This window comes from Musca vetustissima, unplaced genomic scaffold, assembly GCF_032173495.1.
Source record: "Musca vetustissima isolate MV318-11 ecotype Yass unplaced genomic scaffold, APGP_CSIRO_Mvet_v1 utg81131, whole genome shotgun sequence".
In the NCBI taxonomy this organism is placed as follows: domain Eukaryota; kingdom Metazoa; phylum Arthropoda; class Insecta; order Diptera; family Muscidae; genus Musca; species Musca vetustissima.
The window spans coordinates 19,654-43,044 of record NW_026883946.1 but is presented as its reverse complement, the minus strand read 5'-3'; the positions used below and the strand labels follow the sequence as shown (position 1 = coordinate 43,044).

Genomic DNA, 23,391 nt, shown 5'->3' with positions numbered 1-23,391 from the left:
AACTTTGCACATATATAATTGAAGATTTAAAAGAGAAGAAAAATAATTTACAAAAAAATTTTGTTATTGTTTTGTTGTTGTTTTTTGTAATTAAAGAAAAGTCCTTATTTTTGATGGCGGGCATGATAACTACTCACTGGAACATCGGAATCCGAAAATTCCAACGGTGTTAGAAAGAGGACATGTCTGGCTCTCGTATGAACTAGGATTATTGACTTCGCTCTAAAATTAACAAAATGGTGGACCTTTGAATAAATATTTTTGGAAAATCGCCGATTTTTTACCAAAAACCAAGTTAAAAAATAAGGAAGATCTTCACCGATTGGCTTTATCCTAGTTCATACGAGAGCTATACACTCCCAGAGAAACGTTGCAAAATTTGGAACCGATTGGATTATTAGTTTTTGAGTTATCGTGCCCGCCATTCGCAAAAAAATGTTTAGAGAAAAACGCGTTTAAAGTTTGAGAAGCCCTTCACAAAAAATGCATGGACGGACGGAAGGACATACATAAATCGACTTAGAAAGTGATTCTATGCATATTCTTAAAAGGAGAAATGGGTTTATTTCGATTTATTTTGCCTGTTACAAACATATACACAAAGACATAATACCCTATACCATAGTGTAGTGAAGGGTATAAAAACTAGATTTTCCATTTTGCAATGAAAGTAATTGAAGACTGACTACAGAAATGATCCTGTGAAGTATAGTATTGTACTATTTTTGGTATTTTACACATGTTTCACACTACCATGCGTCGTCAAAATCGGTCCATATTTTGAGCGTTTAGTAAAAATCATCCTTAAAACTATATATATTTACTATTAACCAAGTAATTCTAGTGACCTGCAAATTTCAATTTAGCTTGACACATTTAATTTTAGCTTGAAACGAGACAAGTCCCAGAAAAGCTATACAATCCTGTCTGATGGAAACCCTAATAGAACAGCCACTTTTTCCAACCGAAGTCGCTGTGATTTGAAGAACATATGTCGATATGATGGAGAGGAAATTTTGCAGGCGACGAATATAACTTTTGAAGATGATCAGTTGATATTTCGTAGATTAAATAAACCGAAAACTTAATTGGTGTATGTTTTGTTTAGTTGCTCTAGACGCCACAATTATAAACAAAACATAACTGGAAAGGAGTTTGACCAATTGACCAATAGCTTTTTATATAAAGATCCGTCAAGATACCAGTGAGATTCGGAAAAGATACTAGGGTAAAAAAGAGGAGCCGATGACTTCTAATCGGTCAAGAGGTGCAAATGTGCCTAAATATTGTCCAGGCTCGGAATGTAGAGTTTCGTGGTAGTTGAGTATCATATGATTTCGGGATTAACTACGATTTTACTTGTTCTTACTAATTGTTTCTTTTTTGCAACAGAAACCAGTAAGGAACGTAGTAAAGTCGGACGGGGCCGACTATATGATACCCTTCACCACTATCGGTATATTAAATAGCATTATAAACATGAAATTGGGTGAAATAAAATATGTGATATTTATATAAATGTGAATCGGACTAGATCTATCCATAAACATGTCATTCGTTTGGGAAAAAATATGAAAATCGACTTCAAACAAATATCAATAGGTCATCCGTTGGGCTATGTCTGTACTTCTAGAAAACGTAACTACGTTATTCTAGGCGCAATTTTGTACGTTGTGGAAAATTTGATGTCAATATGACAAACATGAGGAGATTGATGTACAATTTACTTAAAATCGGACGAAAATATATATGGAAGCTATACCCAAATATGAAACGATTTCAACGAAACTTGTCACAGGTTAAGTTATACTAATTTCGGTACGTTTAGTTCCTATCAGCCATATATTGGTTTCTTGGTGCGTCAATTACTTCATATCAGCTATATCTAAATCTCAACCGATTTTTACGAAACTTGGCACACGAAATTCTGGACTAAATTCAGTACGTTATGCCAAATTTTGTACAAATCGAAAGATATAAAGAGACTTTAGTGCACCATTTACCTTAAATCGGACGACACTATATATGGGAGCTATATCTAAATCTGAACCGATTTTCGCGAAACTTGGCACACATCATTCTGGACCTAATTCAGTACGCTAAACTTGTACAAATCGAGAGATTTTCGGGGACTTTGGTGTACCATTTACCAAAAATCGGGCGGAACTATATATGGGAGCTATATCTAAATATGAACCGATTTTCTCGCAACTTGGCACACATCATTCTGGACATGGTCCAGTACGCTATGCCAAAATTCGTGCAAATCGAAAGATTTTCAGGGTCTTTGGACACCATTTACCAAAAATCGGACAAAAATATATGTGGGAGCTATATTTAAATCTGAACCGATTTTTCCAAATTTTAATAGGGTTCGTCCTTGGGCCAAATAAATGAGCTGTACTAAATTTCATTCAAATTGGATTATAAATGTGATCTGTAGTTTGTTTACAATTTAACATCAACAAACAGAAAGACGGACGGACAGGCGGACATGCATAAATCGACTTAGAAAGTGATTCTATGCATATTCTCAAAAGGAACCATGTGTCTATCTCGTTTATTTTTGTCTGTTACAAACATATGTACAAAAACATAATACCCTGTACCACAGTGTGGTGAAGGGTATAAAAATATCATATAGTATGCGATGGAAGAAGAATTGTTTATTTTTTTCGTTGACAATAATGAGAATATACACAGCAAATATCTTTGTCTAAGCAACTAAACCCAATGAAAATTAATATTTCAGCAGACCCATGTAATTTGTTTAAATGTCATATAAACATTAAATTATAATTGTTTTACTAATAAATTTTAAATAGAAAACAGATACATAAATTAAATTTTGATTACAAATAAAGAAAAACAAAAAATGTCCTTAGGCATACAATGTCTTCTAAAAACCTTTACAAAATGGAAATATCCCACACAAACAGACACACAGTCTACCACAAGGAGTGAAGATACTCATTCACCAGTAACCTGTTTTGATTATAAACCACACATATATCTGCTTTATAGACCTACACACAATCTCATATGTACATAAGGATTTTCAAATCTTTAAAACACACACACAGAAAAAACGGGTAGGTTAGACAAACCATGGTAACCTTTATTCTTGCCACAAATGTTGTTTAATTCTTTAAGTAAATATCCTTTAACAATTTCCCACCCCCCAATTGGCAACGTTTCCGTCTTATGTGTATTTTGTCTTGATTTTCAAGTTTTTGGATATTTGATACAGTCGGTTGGTGGTTTTACAAAAGATTTAAATGATGTGGTTTTTCTACTTTTGCCAAAATTGGCTTAGACAAACAGATCAAATACACAACGTAAAGAAAGTGTTCCCTTAATGCTACATGGCAAAGCATAGAATTTAATTTGGCAGTTTTTTACTATTCAATGCTAAATTAGGCATTGAATTGTTGGTGTTTGTTACATAAGGACTTTTTGTAGAACAGAAATGTTATTGTTACTAAGTGAATTACTTTTTGTCGTTGTTGTATATTAGGTGCAATTGTGATATTATTTGGAAGATCTGAATGACTTAGAGATGAAAGATCGCTAAGAGGATGAACTAATCGAGAAAGATCATAAGTTACATTTTAAATTATAAAGGCCTACGTGATTAGATCGACAATTCTGAATGTCCAGTTAATTCTTTTGTTGTCATAGATGAGAGATTTTGTCAAAGATGAGAGATTTTGGGCGAAAACCATGAGGATCTGGTCAAACGTGGAGAATATGCATAGACTCACTTTCTGATTCGATTTATGCATGTCAGTCCGTCCGTCCATGTATTTTTGTTAACAAAGTACAGGTCGCATTTATGATCCGACTTGGATGACGACCAATTGAAATTGGAGAAAATCGATTCAGATTTAGTTATAGTTCCCACATATAGTTTCGGCCGATTTTATGTAAATGGAGCACCATACTGCCAATATTGGTCCGATTGAAAAAAAATTTGGCATAAAAAACTGAAATAGGTCCAGATAGATGTATGCGAAGTTTTGTTGGAATCGGTGCAGATTTATATGTAGCTCCCATATGTAGTTTCGTCCGATTTTGTTTAAATGGAGCACCATGCAGTCAATGTTTTCCGATTGAGATAAAATTTAGCATATCGTATTTAAGTTACTACGGGTTGACATCCGTGAAGTCTTGTTGAAATAGGTTCAGATTTAGATATAGTTAATCAAACGATTTTAAATAAATGGAGGAATCCATGTTTCTTCTATATTCACGAAATTTAGCAGCGAGTAAGAAATTTAGTCTAGAATGTTTTTTTAAGTTTTAAATCGGTTCACATTTATAATTTAGTCCCATTTTATGTAAATGGTGCACCATAGATCCTGTTCTATTTGCACGATATTTTGTTGTTGAAATCGGTTCAGATGTAGATATAGCTCCCTCATATATTTTTGTCCGATTTTATGCAAAGGGTCCACATGGAGGAGCGTATTGGATTGACGACGTTTCAGGATTAGATATACCAAACAATGTACCAAATAACTCAGGTTCAATCTCAATCTCAAAAAAAAAAAAAAAAATAACTCAAGTTTTTTTTTGAGATTTTGGTCGTCAACCAATATGCGTGTAGTGCCATATTTTAAGATCATAATACATGCAATTACGATTGCATGCTATTGTGATTTTAAATACTGCAAAGATATGAAATATGTAGGGTGTTCTTATATTTTATGCGCCATTTTGAAGTCATTATACCCTACACAACTATGTTGTCAGGGTATTATAGCTTTGTGCAGCCCCAAGAGTTTATAACGCCGCGATATATTAGTCCTACACTAACCTTTAAGTATACCGATCGTCATATCTCGACTAGCTGAGTCGAACTAGACATGTGTGTCAGTCCGTCCATCCGTCTGTCCATTATAATTTCTGAACACGATACAGGCCACAGTTATGGACCAATCTTCTGGCCAAAGAAGACCCCTATTGTTTTTGGTAAAGATCGGTTAATATTTAGGGGATGAAATGGACCAAATACTTAATTATTGTCGGTTTTTCTAGTCGCTCTAGAAGCCGAAATTAGCGCGAAATTCTACATAGAGAAGCTGATCGGGCCAAAGAATAAGCATGTTTGTTTTGATAAAGATCGGTCAATATTTAGCGGGTCAAATGGACCCTGACATTTGTGTGAAAAATTACAAAATTTGTATTCTATAGCGTATAGATTTATCTCTGAAGGACATAGACCCGAGAAGTTGACAGTATATCCGCTAAGAGTGGTTGACCTTTAAACTGATACCAATTATATTGTCGTATGTACTCGGATGTTGGAGATACGCTTAAATATTTACAGGTGCTTACGTATTCAGATATTATTTAGTAACCCATTACCACACTAGAGGGCGCAAATTTAGCACTGATCGCTTTGAAATGTTACATGAGATACCAGTTATGGTCAAGGACAACGTCTATAATATTCGGTGATGATCAGATAATAATTTTGGGAAGTGAACCATAATGACATGCCAAACATCACAACACAACCCACGGTAAAAGGAATATGAACAAATATTAGTAATATTCGGAAAATATGTCAGTGTAAGGAAGATGTGCAGTTGACCTCTAATCGGGCAAGATGGTGCAACTATCACGAAATATCGTCCAGGCTCGGAATAAAAATCTGCAGAAAGTTAGAATTCCGTGGTAGTTGTGTAGGGTATCGTATGGTCGGCCCCGTCCGACTTTACTGCTCCGTTCACTGGTTTTAATTTATTTTCAAAATCGGATTATACATTTGTAATCATATGGAATAAATTGGGTCATAGTGTATAATGACAAATTTAATATACACTCCACCTTATGGTGGAGGTTATGACATGACCCACGTTTTGGTGTGACGTCCATATTACTCCACCGCTTTAAAGATTTTAGCCACATTTCCAACCGCAGTGTCTGTAATTTTGGCCCCCGGATTCTTGGAGGATGAAAGACATATTTGGAGAAAATGTTTAACCCTTTATGGTCTAATGTTGCCCACAGGCAAAAAAATGTTTTAAATCGTATATTTCATGTGTACCTAGTAGACATATATTATTTGGATTTTATATATCAAGACCTGATTATGGACGACACATAAAAAACGAAAATTATTCTTCTTCTGTTCTTCTTCTGGCCACAAAGGGTTAATATCGGTCCATCTTTTGATACATCCCCTCCAGGACAGTTGTTTGTATTCCGGACAGTATAAAAATATACTTTTTCACCAACAAAAATTCACTATTAGTATATTCATATTAGTTCCCATATGAAGATCCCGCTTCATTTTTATACCCTCCACCATAGTATGGAGGGTATATTAGTTTTGTTTTTTCGTTTCTAACGCATGGAAATAATAATTTCCGACCCTATGAAGTATATATATTCTTGATCAGCGTAAAATTCTATGACGATATAGCCTGTCCGTCTGTCAGTTGCAATCACTCTAGCGTCTAAACGAATTAAAATTTTGCATAGCGTCGTCTTTTGTCTGAAGGCAGATAAGTTTCGAAAATGGGCTATCGATCCACGTTTAGGCATAGCTCCCATGTAAGGGTACCCCCCAATTTCGGTAATTTGAGGTTCTTGAGCGCGTTTTTCAACTGAATTCGCTGAAATTTGGTACATTGAGTTCTTATTGGATAGCAAATCTCTCAACTAAAAATTATAAATATGGGTCCACTTTTTCTGATAGCCCCCATATAAGGGTACCCCCAATTTTGCGGTATTTTGGGTTGTTTGATCGCATTTTTCAGCCGAATTCGCTAAAATTCGGTACTTTGAATTCCTATTGGTTATCAAATCTCTATACTAAACATTATAAATATAGGTCAACTTTTTCTGATAGCCCCCATATAAGGTTACCCCCCAATTTTCGGTATTTTAGGGTTCTTGAGCGTGGTTTTCAGCCGAATTCGCTGAAATTTGGTACATTGGATTCTTATTGGGGTACCAAATTTCCTCACTTAAAATTATAAATATAGGTCCACTTTTTCTGGTAGCCCGCATATAAGGGTACGTCACAATTTCCAGTTTTCGGGGGGTTTTTACCGGATTTTTCATCGAATTGGCTGTAATTTAGCAATTTGAGCTCTCCACAAAAAATTATAAATATATGTAAATTTTTTCGGGTAGCCCCCATATAAGGGTACCCCCAATTTTCGATATTTCGAGCACGTTTTCCAACCGAATTCGCTGAAAATTTGTATTTTGTAGTCGTATATGGTAACAAATCTCCCCACCACAAATTATTAATATTCACCCATTTTTAGGGCTAGTCCCCATATAACCCCATTAACCCTTTTTATATTAAAATAGTTATTTGATTTGTTCCGTGTGTTGCAGTTGGGTAGTCGTTACGGGGAATAGTCAATGTTTACCCTACAAAGAATATTTAGCCATCTGTTGTAAGCATTCCGCTTTCTAAAGATATTGTGATAAAAAACGCAAACATGACGATAATGAAATATATCGGCAGACATTTAGGCATCTCCTCAATATAGTGATAACCTCAGAAGGAAAGAATTGAGGTAAACAATTAAAATATTGGGTTCAAAATTGGCATATACCGGTCATTAATTAGGCATAGCCCTCATATAATGATATCCCCAAATATTCACTATTTCCTACACTATGTAATCAATATTGGTCCCCCTTTAGTCATAACCTCATATAACTTTGTAATCCAAATTACAGTTGTTATCAGTAGTTATCAGTATCAGTCCACTTTTTGGATCTTAAGATTTTAGGAAAAATCCCCATTAAAAATTGCTGAAGTTTGTATTTGGTGTACATAATGGTTTACATATCGGTATATGCCCACTTGTAGAATTATCGGTATATGCCCACTTTTTGGTATGTTCCCTTTATTTTCATTGCATGTATCTGTTAGTATAGCTATGGTGGAGGTTATCCAATGTTCGGCCCGGCCGAATTTAATGCTTTTTCATTTGTTAGTATTTGAAGGGTGTATCTATACTTTCTGGATGTTTTCGCATAGACAACATTTAAAGGTCACAAACCATTTTCCGTAGGTTGAAGTTCGCAGCAGTTCTTTGCCGAATTTTCTAACTAGAAATGGAATAAAAATCGTATGTGTACACAATTTGCAATATTTTGACATAAGCGCCAAAAAAGGTACCAAACTGTTTGATTTAATTTATCCCTTATTGAATCATCAAAAACTATTTTGAATGATCAAAAACTATTATTCAAACTAGAAGTTGAATAAACATTTTCTTTGTAAACAATTTCCCCCTTGTTACATAGCCGAACCGATCGAACTTCACACTGATATAGTCGAACTTTTTTTATAGTGCCACCCTAATGTCTGAATGTATTATTTTTTTTTGCTTTTAAATTTAAGAAAAAAAATAAAAGAACAATTTTAAGGGCGTTTTACGACATTCACTGCACGTGGTTTTTGACACTCATGTTTGTATTATAATCTTGTGATAAAAAACCACAAGCTCAGAAAATATATTTTCCGCCAATTTTAACAAAATAAACACGTGCGATTTTTTGGCTTTAATATGTGTATTGTATAATATCTCTTTGTATGCTTCTGTGATACCTCGTGGTGTGATGTATTGAATTTTAATCAATTGTGGGATTTTATTGGAGCACCGTTTTGTAATTGATAGCTATGGGATTGGGTACGATTAAAAATTATTAGAATTTCCTTAATCCATTGGACAAATTGAAAAACGTGCTACGATATGTACTTTAAAACAATACAACTACTTTTTGACAAGGTACACTGTCGAAGTATGTTCGGATATTTTTTTTTTATAATATAAATATAATATTTTATTTTTTATTGGATAATAGTGTTTCAAAACATATAGATTTCGGTTTCTTAGTGTTCGAATATTCGTCTAGTAAATATATCTGAGTATAACAAAATTGTGTATATCGACTATGGTTAGGGTTAATTGTTACCTCTACAAAGTGTCATTCCACTGCCACTTTGTCAATTCCACCTCTCTCAATTGCCAAATGTCTGACAAAAATTCCTTAGGGGAATTTCTATTCTAACTCAAACGAAACAAAATTAGTCATCATTATTTTTAATAATAAAATGACTGTCATTTAGATGTCAACCAACCAATATCTTGAAGTAGATTTCAGGGACCAAAACTACTACCACCCTTCGAATACCAAGTTAGGGTATTCTCGTCTATTCTTAATTAAATGTCAGTTGCAAAACGTTATTATAAATCACAGTTTACAATTGTGTGCACAAACGTACATACTTCGACAAGCCGAACAAGCTGGGTTAAACGACAAACATCAAACATGAACAAAAGTGCTGTGTCACAAACTCATCATCATCCACAGCACAATTCTCAATTGTACATTTACTGTTGAACAGTGGTTTGAAAATATTAAATATATAAATAATCTATTACACTGTGCCACAAGATTTTGGGGAGAGTATATTAAAAACCCAGAAGAAGAAATGCACCATCGTCCACAAGACGGTGTATTTTGACCAACAAATATCGCTCATGCGATTTTATATAGGATAATCAAAGATATGAAATACATATTCGTATGTTTTCATCTTTTCCACTTTTAAGATCCTTGCTCTGAACACCGTATATTTACAATCGCCAATAAATCTATATATATATATATATATATATATATAAATGAATTGCTGTTCGTTCTCGCTAAAACTCGAGAACGGCTGAACGAATTTTTCTTATCTTAGTCTTGAAATATTCGTGGAGCTTCAGGGAAGGTTTAATATTATGAGGCTTGTTTGCATTTTCACGAATTTAGTATCGAGCAAGAATTGAAATTCAGAAGACATTCGGAATCGAGGTTGTGTCCATTCAGAGAATTCTTATTCTAACATCCATCCAGTCATCGTCGTTATAATACCGAAAATGGAACGGGACCTGAATGTAGGAGCTATATCAAAGCATGGACCTAATGTCCAAATGGCGAATATTGCGGGTACCGTTGGCCAAACCTCCGAACGCATCGAATAATGTGAAGTATCATTGTATGGGGTGTATTCTTCCGTAAATATTGTTAGGTACATTTTCAACACAATAATCATCAAAAATATAAAATTACTGCGAAATACGAATTCAATTAGAAGGTAAAACTAGTAAGGAAAGAAGTAAAGTCAGACGGGCCGACTATATGATACCCTTCACCACTTTGGGTACATTCTACATGTGGCAAGTATATCTAAATTTGAACCGATTTTCACGAAAATTAGTGCATTATTATTCTAGACTCAGTTCAGTACGCTATGATATTATTTAAATTTATTGCGTGTGTGCTATAGCTTCTAATGTAACGATCAAAATCGGTATATGGAGAAATATACCTCTTACCCAGAAAAATTGTTTAATCTGAAATACTGAAAATTATTTCTTAACAATATTGTTAAGGCAAGACAAAGTTTGCCGGGCCCGCTAGTTTCAAATAAATAGAACTGTAGGATTCGTCCTAATTATTAGACGCTACACCTGTGTTATGTACTTAGGTGGCGTTGTGGCATTGCGTAGCACTAGTATTCACTATCCAAGACCCTTAGTTACTTTTGAGAATATGCATAGAATTCTGTCTGAGTCGATTTTTACATGCCTGCCTGTTCGTCCATGCATTTCTGTGAACAAAATACGGTTCCCAATTAAATGAATGAACGACAGTCCGCTTGGTCCAGATTTATTTATAACTCTCATACGTAATTTTGTTCGATTTCATACAACACCAAAGACTCCTATTCTGATCGATTGGCATGCAACTGTATTTATATTTGAGAATGATATGTGTTTGGTTTGATTTCAACTGTTTCATATATGTATGTAGATCACATATTTCATTTTGTCCGATTCCATGTAATTGGTCCTCCAGAGATGATGTATCTCTTCTATTGACAAGATATTGTATATATGAGCATCTCTTGTAAGCACGTGTTATTCGCCTACGCCGACGACATCGACATAATAGTTCGAACAAAGCGAGCGTTAACAGCCACCTTTGAACGAATTGAGACGGAGTCTGCCAAAATGGGACTAGCAGTACGACGAGCAAGACGTCCAGTAGACTCGGACCAACTGTGGAACTTGAAAACAACAGATTAAAGGTAGAGAACGATTAACGATTAAGTATGATACCCTTCACCTCTATGGGTATATTAAAAAAATGCATCCTAATAGAAGGGTCATTAACTGAAATATGTGCCCTTATCTAAATGTGAATCGACTTAGATTATAGACTAATTTAGACTAATTTATGCACGTTTTGTTCCTAATTGACATATTGTTGGTCTTTGTGTCCTACATAAAATCGGACGAAACTATATGGGAGCTATATCTAAATCAGGACGGATTCCAACAAAACATGACACATGTTTGGCTAATCGGACGAAACTATATGGGAGCTATATCTAAATCAGGACGGATTCCAACAGAACATGACACATGTTTGGCTAACTAACTTTGAGCCTTTGGTGCTCCATTTATTTAAAATCGGAAGAGAATATATATAGGAGTTATACCTAAATCCGATCTTTTTCATCAAAACTTGACACATGTTACACAAACTTTAGTACGTTGTGCGAAATTGGCCTAAATTTGGGTCGGCCTAACTTTGGGTCTTAAAATCAGACATTTTTCAGAAAACTTTACACACATCATTCTAGACTCAATTCAGTACGTTATGGCAAATATTTTTCAAAAAATATAATTAAAATTAAATCGGGCGAAAATATATGGGAGCTATATCTAAATCTGAACCGATTTTCACGAAACTTAACGCACATCATTTTAGACTTAATTCAGTTCGCCATGTCAAATTTCGTCCGAATCGAAAGATATATAGGGATTTTGGTACACCATTTACATTAAATCGGGCGAAAATATATATGAGAGCTATATCTGTGATTCTATGCATATTCTCAAAAGGAACCATGTGTCTGTCTCGTTTCATTTTGCCTGTTACAAACATATGCACAAAGACATAATACCCTGTACCACAGTATGTTGAAGGGTATAATAATAATATCAGCTTAAAAACACAGGAGAATAGTTTTAACCAACAGATGCTACTATGGTCTGATCAAGCAATTTAAGAACAAGGCCACATTCCGCTGTATGGATCTGAAGCATGGGTACATGACAAATTTAATATACACACTAATATTCAATGGGCTATACCAAATTTCGTGCAAATTTCAATAGTGTTCTTCCTTAGGCCAAACAAATGACCTGTGCTAAATTTCATCCAACACGGATTATAAATGCGACCTGTACTTTGTTTACAATTTAACACCAACAGACGGACGGACGGACGGACATGCATAAATCGACTCAGAAAGTGATTCTATGCATATTCTCAAAAGGAACTATGGGTCTATCTCGTTTCCTTTTGCCTGTTACAAACATAGACATAATACCCTGTACCACAGTGTGGTGAAGGGTATAAACATGGAGAAGAATAGTGTTAACCAACAGATGCTACTATGGTCTGATGAAGCAATTCAAGAACAAGGCCACCTCCCGCCACACCAGACTCACACTCTACAAGACGCTGTATGGATCTGAAGCATGGGTACTTACGCAAGCAGGTGAGACAGCTTGCGAGAAAAATTTCCAGGAAATCTATTAGTAGATCCGACATGACAAATTTAATATACACTCCATCTTATGGATAATAATTTTCCAGGTACTCGCTACCAAATCCCTAATGGATATATTTTTATATTCCCAAAACACCAGTCACTAGGAGACTATAGCTCATGATATTTAGTTGGTGGAAGCATTTTTCTTGAATATAAAATTGGTACTATAATATATAAAAAACAATGAAAAATATAAAATGTCATCATTATCACATCAAATGACCGTCAAAACACTGTGCCCTAAAATACTTGCCACACCCTATGCTCAAAGTGACTCTTTGCACTTTTACAAGTTTTGCACATTGAACAAAAATATTTTCACATTACAATGCAGCGACGACAGCACAACAGTAAGAAATTTCACTTAATGTTCACTTTTGTTTTGCACTTATTACGCTTCGTTGAACCGAAATTGCCAAGTCACATAGTTTAACACCCTGAGGTCACCACAATGCTAAGACAACAACAACCACATCGACTTGACGTGCCCTCTTCTATTCAAGGGGGAAGTGCAAATTCTTCATAACAATTCCTAAACATTGAAACGGCGAATATCAATGAGGGGGACGTAAAAAATCTTCGCTGAGTTATTTCTCTCTACAAAAACACCACTGGGGAGGATAAGAAGTGCTGCTAGATGTCTTAGGGTCGTCTTTTATTTGACTGGTTGGTGTTTACTTACGACATGCATTTGCGAAAACATGCCAAAGATTCTTTGAAGAACAAAAAAAAAAAAAAAACAACTCTGTATTTTCCTCTTTTGATTTTGCCATGGTTGTTGTTCTTTTTTTTCTTTCTTTTAGCAAACTTCTTGTTCTGAAAACGGAAGCATTGACTTTTCGCACATGTCACAGGACGTTTTACTTCTCATCTTCCGTTTGCTGCGAAGTAGCCTGGTAGTATGCTTGCAGCTTTATACGTGATATGTTTTTATTGTTGTTTGTGGTACTACTGGCCAAGGCTGGTATTTCCTGATTGACCCGCAACACAACAAACATATGGAGGATTAAATCAACCACGAAGTGGTCAGACAAAAACTTCGATGCTCTTCACGCTTAATTGGGTTCCATTCATTTCATTGAGATTAGCTGTGATGATGCGAGTGTTTTTATTTCTATTTACTTGATAATGTCAATTATGGAGGAGTTCTTTAAGAAAACTTCGAACTTCGTGGAATTAACAAAATCACGTGTGTGTGTGGAAGAAATTGAATGTTTTGTCAATTAAAGGAGTGGTCGCTCTTAAAGTAGATTAAAGTTATATTGTCCTGCGATTTTCTCAATCGCTTGTTATGACATATTTTATAATGTTTTAATAATTATCCATGTGAATAAACCCCAATATTGTGGTGATAATTTCAGAATAATATGGAGATATGAATATATCGATACATCTTCTTTCTTAACCGGCTCATAAATCTTTCGGAGAATTTTTCTCTCAAACACCCCAAGAGCTGCCTCATCTGCTTGCCCAAGTACCTATGCTTCTGGTCCATACACCAGCACGAGTAGTATCAGCGTCGTGAAGAGTGTGAGTTTGGTCTGGCCAGAGGCGGCCTTGTTTCTAAATTGCTTACTTAGACCATAGTAGCGTCTGTTGACCATTATATTCTTCTTCGAATTGCAAAACTGATGTCATTAGTTTTATTTTGACTACCTCAAACTTATAGATCTTCAGCTGCAATGTTGGTCCGAGTCTACTGGATATTTGGTTTACTGCAGAATGTTAAAAAGGTGACACGACAAACACCTTGTTTAAATCCTCCTTTGGTATTGGAATACACCGAGAGGTCATTTCCGACTTTAACTGCTGACCTTGTGCCAGTTGGAGTTATCCTGCATAGACGTATTAATTTTCTGATGACCTTGTGTCAGTTGGAGTTATCTTGCATAGCGTATTAATTTAGCAGGAATGCAGAACGCAGATATGGCTTTAAACACTTCAGAAGGAATAGAGATGTCGAATGCAGAGTTTTTCGTTTTCGCCAAGTCTGAAGACGCATTGGTATGGTAAGTCATTGACTAAATAGCACTGCGATGGGAAGGAGACTAATTCCTCTATAGTTGACATATATGGTCTTGTCTCCTTTTTTGTACTCGGGACACAGGATGCTAAGGTTCCAATCATTGGGCATGCAAATAGCCAAATTGTACTAATCAGCTTGCATCTGACCACCGGTCTTGAATAGTTCGGCTGGTAATCCACCGGCACCTACTGTTTTATAATTCTTCAGCCGATTGATTTCTATTCTGACCTCACCTTGGCTAGATGGTATACCGCCATCTGTGGTATTTTCTTCACCGCCACTATTTGATACCAGAAGCTTTTCAAAATGCTCCTTCCAGATCCTCAACACTCTGTATGTATCTATCACCAAATTTCCTTCTTCATCTCTACAAGTAGATGTGCCTGAATCAAAGCCTTCGGATTGGTGTTTTACTCGTTGGTAAAATTTCCGACTCCTGTACGAGCTCATTCTGACTCCTGTACCTATCGATTTGCTCACACTCACGTTTTTCTCGGTTTTTGAATTTTCCATTGGTGGGGCCAAAGATATTTTCCCTTCCGATTTTACATTAAAATATACCAGAAGAATTTTAATGTCATGGCCAGGGCAGCGGTCATACGCTGTTTCTAGGCGCTCGTAAAATAAGAACGATGTAGAAGAATTTCCGTCTGTTCGTCTGTCTGTTGTAATCACTCTAGCGTCTAAACGAATTGAGATAGTTCACTAAAATGTTCGAAGATTGGCTATATCGGTTCACGTTTGGGCACAACTACCATATAAGGGTATCCCCAATTTTCGGTATTCGCTGAAATTTGTTACATTTGGTTCTTATATGTTCACTAAAAATTATAAACATAGGTCCAATTTTTCTGTTAGCCCCATATAACGGTGCCCCCAAAATTTTCAGTATTTTTATACCCTTCACCTCACTGTGGTACAGGGTATTATGTCTTTGTACATATGTTTGTAACAGGCAAAAGGAAACGAGATAGACCCGTGGTTCCTTTTGAGAATATGCATAGAATCACTTTCTGAGTCGAATTAGGCATGTCCGTCCGTCCGTCTGTAGATGTTAAATTGGAAACAAATACAGGTCGCATTTTTTGATCCGATTTGGATGAAATTATGCACAAGTCACTTATTTGGCCCAAGGACGAACCCTATTGAAATTGGGAAAAATCGGTTCAGATTTAGATACAGCTCCCATATATATTTTCATCCGATTTAAGGTAAATGGGGCACCAAAGTCCCTATATATTATTCGATTTGCACGAAATTTAGCACAGCGTTCTGAATTAGGTCCGGAATGATGTGCGCTAAGTTTCGTGAAAATCGGTTCAGGTTTAGATATAGCTCCCATACATAGTTTCGCCCGATTTAGGGTAAATGGTGCACCAAAGTCCCTACATATCCTCCGATTTGCTCAAAATTTGGCATAGCGCACTGAATAAAGTCTAGAATGATGTGTGCTAAGTTTCGTGAAAATAGGTCCAGATTTAGATATAGCTCCCATATATTATTTCGTCCGATTAAAGGTAAATGGGGCACCAAAGTCCCTATATATCTTTCGATTTGCACGAAATTTGGCATAGCGTAATGAATTAGGTCTAGAATGATGTGTGTTAAGTTTCCTGAAAATCGGTTTCCTGAAATGGGTCCAATCGGCACAAAATATTGCACTGCGTACTGAAGTTACTATAACATTAGAAGCAACCCTATATCTGACCAAATGAAAAAATTAGTATAGGTGGCAGGATGACATGTTTATGGATATATTTTCATGTTAATGGTCCTTCAAAAATTCGACGTCTGTTAGGATTCATCTGTTGAATATGCCAAAGTGGTGAAGTCGGCCCCGTCCGACTTTACTACTCTCCTTACTGGTTTATTTTTCAGTATTTTGGTTTTGATTGCATTTTTCGACCGAATTGGCAGTAATTTTATACTTTGAGTTCTTATTGGGTGGTAAATCTCTCCACTAAAACTTAAAAATATAGGTCAATTTTTTCTGCTAGGCCCATTTTTTCTGAGCACGTTTTCGCTAATTCCTACACTATGTAATCAATATTGGTCCCTCTTTAGGAATAGCCTCATGTAACTTTCAAGTAGTTTGAGGATCGCGTTATTGGTAACAGTCCACGTTTTTACGTTGTCAGATTTTAGGAAAAAATCCCCATTAAAAATTGCTGAAATTTTTATTTGGTATACGGAATGGTTTACATCGGTTTGTAGAATTACCTATATAGACCCACTTTTTGGTATGTTCCCTATATTTTCATTACTAGTATCTGTCAGTATACCTATGGTGGAGGGTATCCAAAGTTCGGCCCGGCCGAAGTTAACACTTTTTCGCTGGTTTATAGTTATTATGGGTGAACTCGCAGCAAATATCTGTTCACTATTTCAAAGGGTGATACAAAAAATACTCGGATATTGAAATTCCATCGTCGGCATTTTATTAAAGTACAAATTAATCCAACTTTTTCCTAAAGTAAATTCATTAACAAATCCATGTACACAAAATGCATTTATAAAACATATTTATTAAATATGAAAATTATACAAATTATACTCTGGGGGATAAACACAAAGCAGTGGTTGGCAGAAATACATACACACTAACATTTAATTCACTTTTCATCCAAATGACAAACACTCGGATATGTTGTTTCGTGGTGGATGTGGCAAATGTTTTGCGAATTTATAAAATGTTTTTACGTGCAAATTACCTCGAACAGGTCCCGCTTTTCATCAACATGGCCACATAATGATGTTGACTTGTACGTGATGTCGAATGGCATTAAAAACCAGATGTCAAAATAAAAAAAAAAACATTGGACAGAATTATATGACACTTAGAAACAATATCTGTTTTGACATAAGGTGAAAACTTTCATGGTGAATTAAAACCAGAGGCGTATCTTTAGTCGAAAAATGCCAGGATATGAATATAATTATGTAGATTTTATATTTCTTAAAGAAGGCCAGTAAATATTCTTTAAAAAAAATGGTCTTCTCATAGAAGACCAGTAGGTATTCTCATAGAACACCAGAAGGTCTTCCCAAAGAAGGCCAGAAAGTCAGAAGACGAGTGGTGCCTTATATATTTTCATAAAAAAAAATCATAGAAAAGGGCATTAAGTCTTCTCATAAAGAAGATCATAATATCCTCTCATAGATATGACCAATAAGACTTCTCATAAAGAAGACCTTAGACCTTCTCTTTAACTTCTTTTAATATCGGTTATCCCCAAATTCCTTTCATTCTTCTAAAACCAAGTACGCCCCTGGAACAACATTTCACATCAGCCACCAACAACGTTTGTCACATTAACATTTATGAGTGTCATAAACACGATTTTTATTATTTTTATGATGATTTCGACATTTTGCCATTCCTGCAAAGAATATTAAACTCATATTTTCGCACGGAATTAAAGAACTTGAATGTTTCGTTTGTTCCATCAAAAGAGAAAACAGAAACGGCGGAGGTAGAGGTTGAAGAAAGAGCGATACAAATATCCATTGAAATCCATGCTAAATAAATATTTTGCAATACTTAGATTGTTAAGACATTGTAAACATTTGAAGAGGGGTTACTATATAAGAAACGCACACACACAATCACAACAATCCTACCACCCACCCATCCATTCGTTTGTATCACTTCACACCCCCCGATTATAAAGGATTTTCTGCTTTTCACAGTATGCAAAAAAATTCCAGATGCCAAAGATGAGGATGATTTTCTGCTTTATTTGTTAACGAGAAAGGCAACATGGCAATGTTGAATAGTAAAATCAATTTAGAAAATGTAAAGTTATGTCCAGAATATAACTAAGGCCAAGAGGCTGGGGAGTTTGTTTACTTCCATATTTTTCCTTTAATCATGCAATTCTTGGTTGGTACTTCAAAGGCAAGTGCACTTCGTTCTCTCTCTCTTTTTCATTTTCTTTACGGTTCCTTAAAGCATTTTCTATTTTAAACAATGAATAGGAAACGAATATTATTTATAAAGACGATGTTCTAAAATATGAAATTGGAAAGCAAAATTTACAAAGTATCTGTCAGTGATATTTGAAATAAGTTAACAAATTTTAAGATTTTTTTGAACACTAAAATTGATTATTAATGTCAAGCGGAAATCATTGGATCTTCTTAAAGGTCTAGTAATTTCTGCTACGTTTAGAAATTTTTTCTGACCGTAGAATATATCAGAAAATCAATATATTTCAAGTACTGTAATACCTGGATTGCTGCTTTAGGTGGTAATTTGTGTGGGAAAATACAAACTGCAATATATGTATATATCTACATATATATTCAAAATAAACTCTCTTACTATACGGGTGATGTATTTTTTAAGGGTACAAGTGATAAAAAATGTAAATTCGAAGGCTTGAGAGGAAAGCGGGCTATTGGGATATATATTTCAGTGACTAACTGCATATTCTGGATTTTATTACGCAATCCGCATGATAAAGTTAATCCAGGAATAACCAGGATGACGATACCGAAGCCTAATGAAGTTAATATCTATAACTCAAGCATATTCTTTAGACTACTTCGCAAATCATTTTGTATCCATTTCATTGAATCAGGAACTATTGATTTAGTACATCTCGGTCAGAATTTTCCAAACCCATGAGAAAACTGAACAATCCAGAGGGATCTTGAACCAAGTTTCCTGAATTCACAATGATTTAAACCAAGTAGCGAATGAAATTAATGAAATCCAAATAAATGTTGAAAATATGGGACAATAAATTCCAAGGACTTCGAAACATATAATTGTAAATCCCAAGGAATTAAACGATGCCTAATTAGGAGGAATTTACAATTATCGCTTTGGATAATAAAACAATAGTACTCCATTTTATGAATATAAACGGATACAAAATGCCTGTGGATTTAGCCTATGGATTTGCCCCACGCTGGTCTCCATTCTAATTATGTTATATACAATCAAGAGGTCGTTGTATTTTTATACCCTACACAACTATGTTGTCAGGGTATTATAGCTTTGTGCAGCACCAAGAGTTTGTAACGCCGCGAAATATTGATCCTAGACCCACCTTTAAGTCGACTACCTGAGTCGATCTAGACATATGTGTCCGTCCGTCCATTATAATTTGTAAACACGATACAGGTCACAGTTATAGACCAATCTTCACGAAATTTTGGATGTAGGATGGCCTATTGTTTTTGGTAAAGATCGGTTAACATTTAGGGGATGAAATGGACCAAAAACTTTATTTTGGTCTTATTTTCTGGTCGCTCCAGAGGCCGCAATTATGGCCCAAACATAGCGAATTTTCACATGGAGAAGGGGTTCGGGCCAAGGAATAAGCATGCATGTTTTGATAAACATCGGTCCATATTTAGCGAGTCAAATGGACCCTAACTTTTGTGTGAAAAATTACAAAATTTGTATTCTATAGCGTATTTATTTACCCTGAAAGGCATAGACCCGAGAAGTTGATAGTATATTCAAGGGGAGTGGTTGACCTTTAAATTAATACCAATTATATTGCCGTAAGAACTCGGATGTGGGGGTTACACTTAAATATATAGGGGAGACTGGGGCACCTTCGGCATCGGGGCACCTTCGGCATCGGGGCACCTTCGGCAATCGCGTTTTCGATATGAAGCTCTCACCGTACATCACTAGTTTCGATACATAGGTATCGAATATCGAAATAAATAACTGACACAAAGTTTGAAATTTCTAGCTAATAAACTTATTTAAATACATGGGTTTTTATATTTTTATAGATGTTTCTGTAATATTTCAATTCCACTTCGTAAGTATTTCGCGTATAAAACTTGTTAAATTTTTAAGACAATATTATTAACCAGTGAGCGGAGCAGTATAGTCGGACGGGGCCGACCATACGATACCCTACACAACTACCACGAACTCTAACTTTCTGAGGATGTTTATTCCGAGTCTGAGTAATATTTCGTGATATTTGAGGTTGAGATTAGAGGTTAACAACACCTCTTCCTTACTATTTTCGAATATTCAGTACAGTCCTTCTAATTACTTGTCCAGATTACCTTCACGGTGGGTTGTGTTGTGATTTTTGGATTATACTCTACTCGAAAACACACAAAAAATTATATTCTCCGTCTATTTCATCCCAAAATTTTAATCTGATCATCACCGAAAATTATAGGCGTTGTTCTTGACCATAACTGGAACCTCATGAACAATTTCAAAGCCATCAGCGCGATATTTCTCCCTCTAATGTGGTAATGGGTTACTAAATAATATCTGAATACGTAAGCACCTGTAAATATTTGACTGTAACTCCCACATCTGAGTAGATACATCACTATATTTGGTATCAATTTAAAGGCCAACCACTACTCTTGGATATGCTATCAACTCCTGGGGTCTACATCCTCCAGGAGTAAATATATATGCCATAGAATACAAATTTTGTCATTTTTCACACAAAATCAGGGCCCATTTGACCCGCTAAATATTGACCGATCTTTATCAAAACATGCATGCTTATTCTCTGGCCCGATCCCCTTCTCCATGCAAAAATTCGCGGTGTTTGGGCCATAATTGCGGCCTCTGGAGCGACCAGAAAAACCGACAAAAATTTAGTATTTGGTCCATTTCATCCCCTAAATATTAACCGATCTTTTCCAAAAACAATAGGGGTCTTCATTGGCCAGAACCCATCCTACATGCAAAATTTCGTGAAGATTGGTCCATAACTGTGGCCTGTATCGTGTTTACAAATTATAATGGACAGACGGACGGACGGACGGACACCATGTCTAGATCGACTCAGCTAGTCGAGATATGACGATCGGTATACTTAAAGGTGGGTCTAGGACCAATATTTCGCGGCGTTACAAACATTTGGGGCTGCACAAAGCTATAATACCCTGACAACATAGTTGTGTAGGGTATAAAAAGTGGTTAACTACGATGTGTATTATTATAGAAATGTTTAAAAATATAATGTTTTTAAAAACTGATCGAAAAAAATGAAGAAAACTATAAAAAGTACATTCGGGATACATTCGGCATTTTAAAGTGGAGCACATTCGGCCATATACAGATTGTGCAATATTATTTCCTTAAAATGTTGTTGAGTTTGTCTTTAAAACTAATCCTTTAATATGGTCCGAAATTGCATATATAATATCAAACGTACTTGTATTGACGAAAATGCGATAGAAAACCCTTATTTCTGATGTTGTGTGCGAGCTTGAGATGTAAACGTACGCCGTTGGAAAATAAAGCCCTATAATTCAAACATTGTGTGGCGTATTAAAACCAAATAGAGCCTTTAGAGGATCAGAATTTCAACCAGACTGATAGCGATGACAATTACCCGGCTATGACTATGTTGCCGAATGTGCCCCATCAAATGCCGAAGCTACCCCGGGTTGGGGCACATTCGGCGAATTTGACTTTTTTTACAAAACAGGTATGGTCAAGGACAATGCCTATAATTTTCGATGATTATGAGATAATAATATTGGGATGAAGTGGACCGAAAAAAAGATTATAGAACCACAGAAAGATATATTTTCGTGGAAGTTGTGTAGGGTATCATATGGTCGGCCCCGTCCGACTATACTGCTCCTCTCACTGGTTTCAATTTGTTGTATGTGAGAATCCTCATCATAACTTATAAACCACAAATATAGCGCTGATCGCTCTGAAAATTTGAATTTGGAGAAACGAATGGAGCTGGAATTCTGAAATTTGAAAATAACGTTACCGTCGGATGGTAGGATTAGGATATATACGTCGTTTTGGAAATTGTTGATTTGTTTGTACGAAAAGTAGTAAATCGTACTATAATTGGTACAATATGGATTTGGCTGAATCGATAGATCTGGAATCCTGAAATTTGAAAGTAAGATTACTGTTTGAATGAAGAATTGAAGTATGATTTTAGTTTAGGAAATTCATAATTATGGGTACTAAATTTGGTACAATTTGAATCTTTGGAAAACCGATAGAGTTGGAATCCTGAAATTTGAAGTTAGAATTACTGATGGGGTATAGGATTGGGGTAAGTATGAAGTTTTGTAAATACCAGCTAATGTGTAATAAATAGCTGTAAATAGTACAAAATTTGGTACAATTAGAATTTTAGATGAACCGATACAGCTGTAATCCTGAAATTTGGAGTTATGATTGTGTTATGTAGGAAGTTTTGGAAATTCGTATTAATGTGCACCAAATGATACCATCTTTGGATTTGTGTGAACCAATACAGCTGGAATGTAGAAATTTGGAGTTAGGATCACTGTTGGAGTGCAGAATTGGGCTATGTACGAAGTTTTTGAAATCCGTACTAATTTGTACTAAATTTGGTACAATTTGGATTTGAGTAGGGCTGGAATCCAGAAAATGGGATGAAGATCTCCATTGGTCTATGATATAGGTAGTTTTGAAAATTCGTACTCATGTGTACTAAATTTGCTACAATTTAAATTTTAGGTTAACCGATAGATCTGGAATAATGAAGCTGCTGTTAAGATAATTGTTGTAGTTAAAGATAGGAAGTTTGGGAAATTCGTTCTATGGTACCAAATTTGGATCATAGAGGTGGAATCTTTAAATTTGGAATTAAGATTACTCTTAGTGTGTAGGGTTTAGGATGTAGGAAGTTTTGGAAATGCATACTAATATGTTCTAAATGGTACTAAATTTGGTACAATTACATTTAGGTGAAACGATCAGGCT

At 35.4% G+C, this 23,391-nt stretch overlaps 1 non-coding gene across 1 annotated transcript; it reads right to left on the bottom strand.

Annotated features, from left to right (window-relative positions):
• Window positions 1-644: 644 nt before the first annotated feature.
• On the bottom strand, window positions 645-716 carry LOC133330943 (small nucleolar RNA U3). The gene has a single exon (XR_009754365.1). It is a non-coding gene; the product is annotated as a small nucleolar RNA U3 (small nucleolar RNA).
• Window positions 717-23,391: the final 22,675 nt, after the last annotated feature.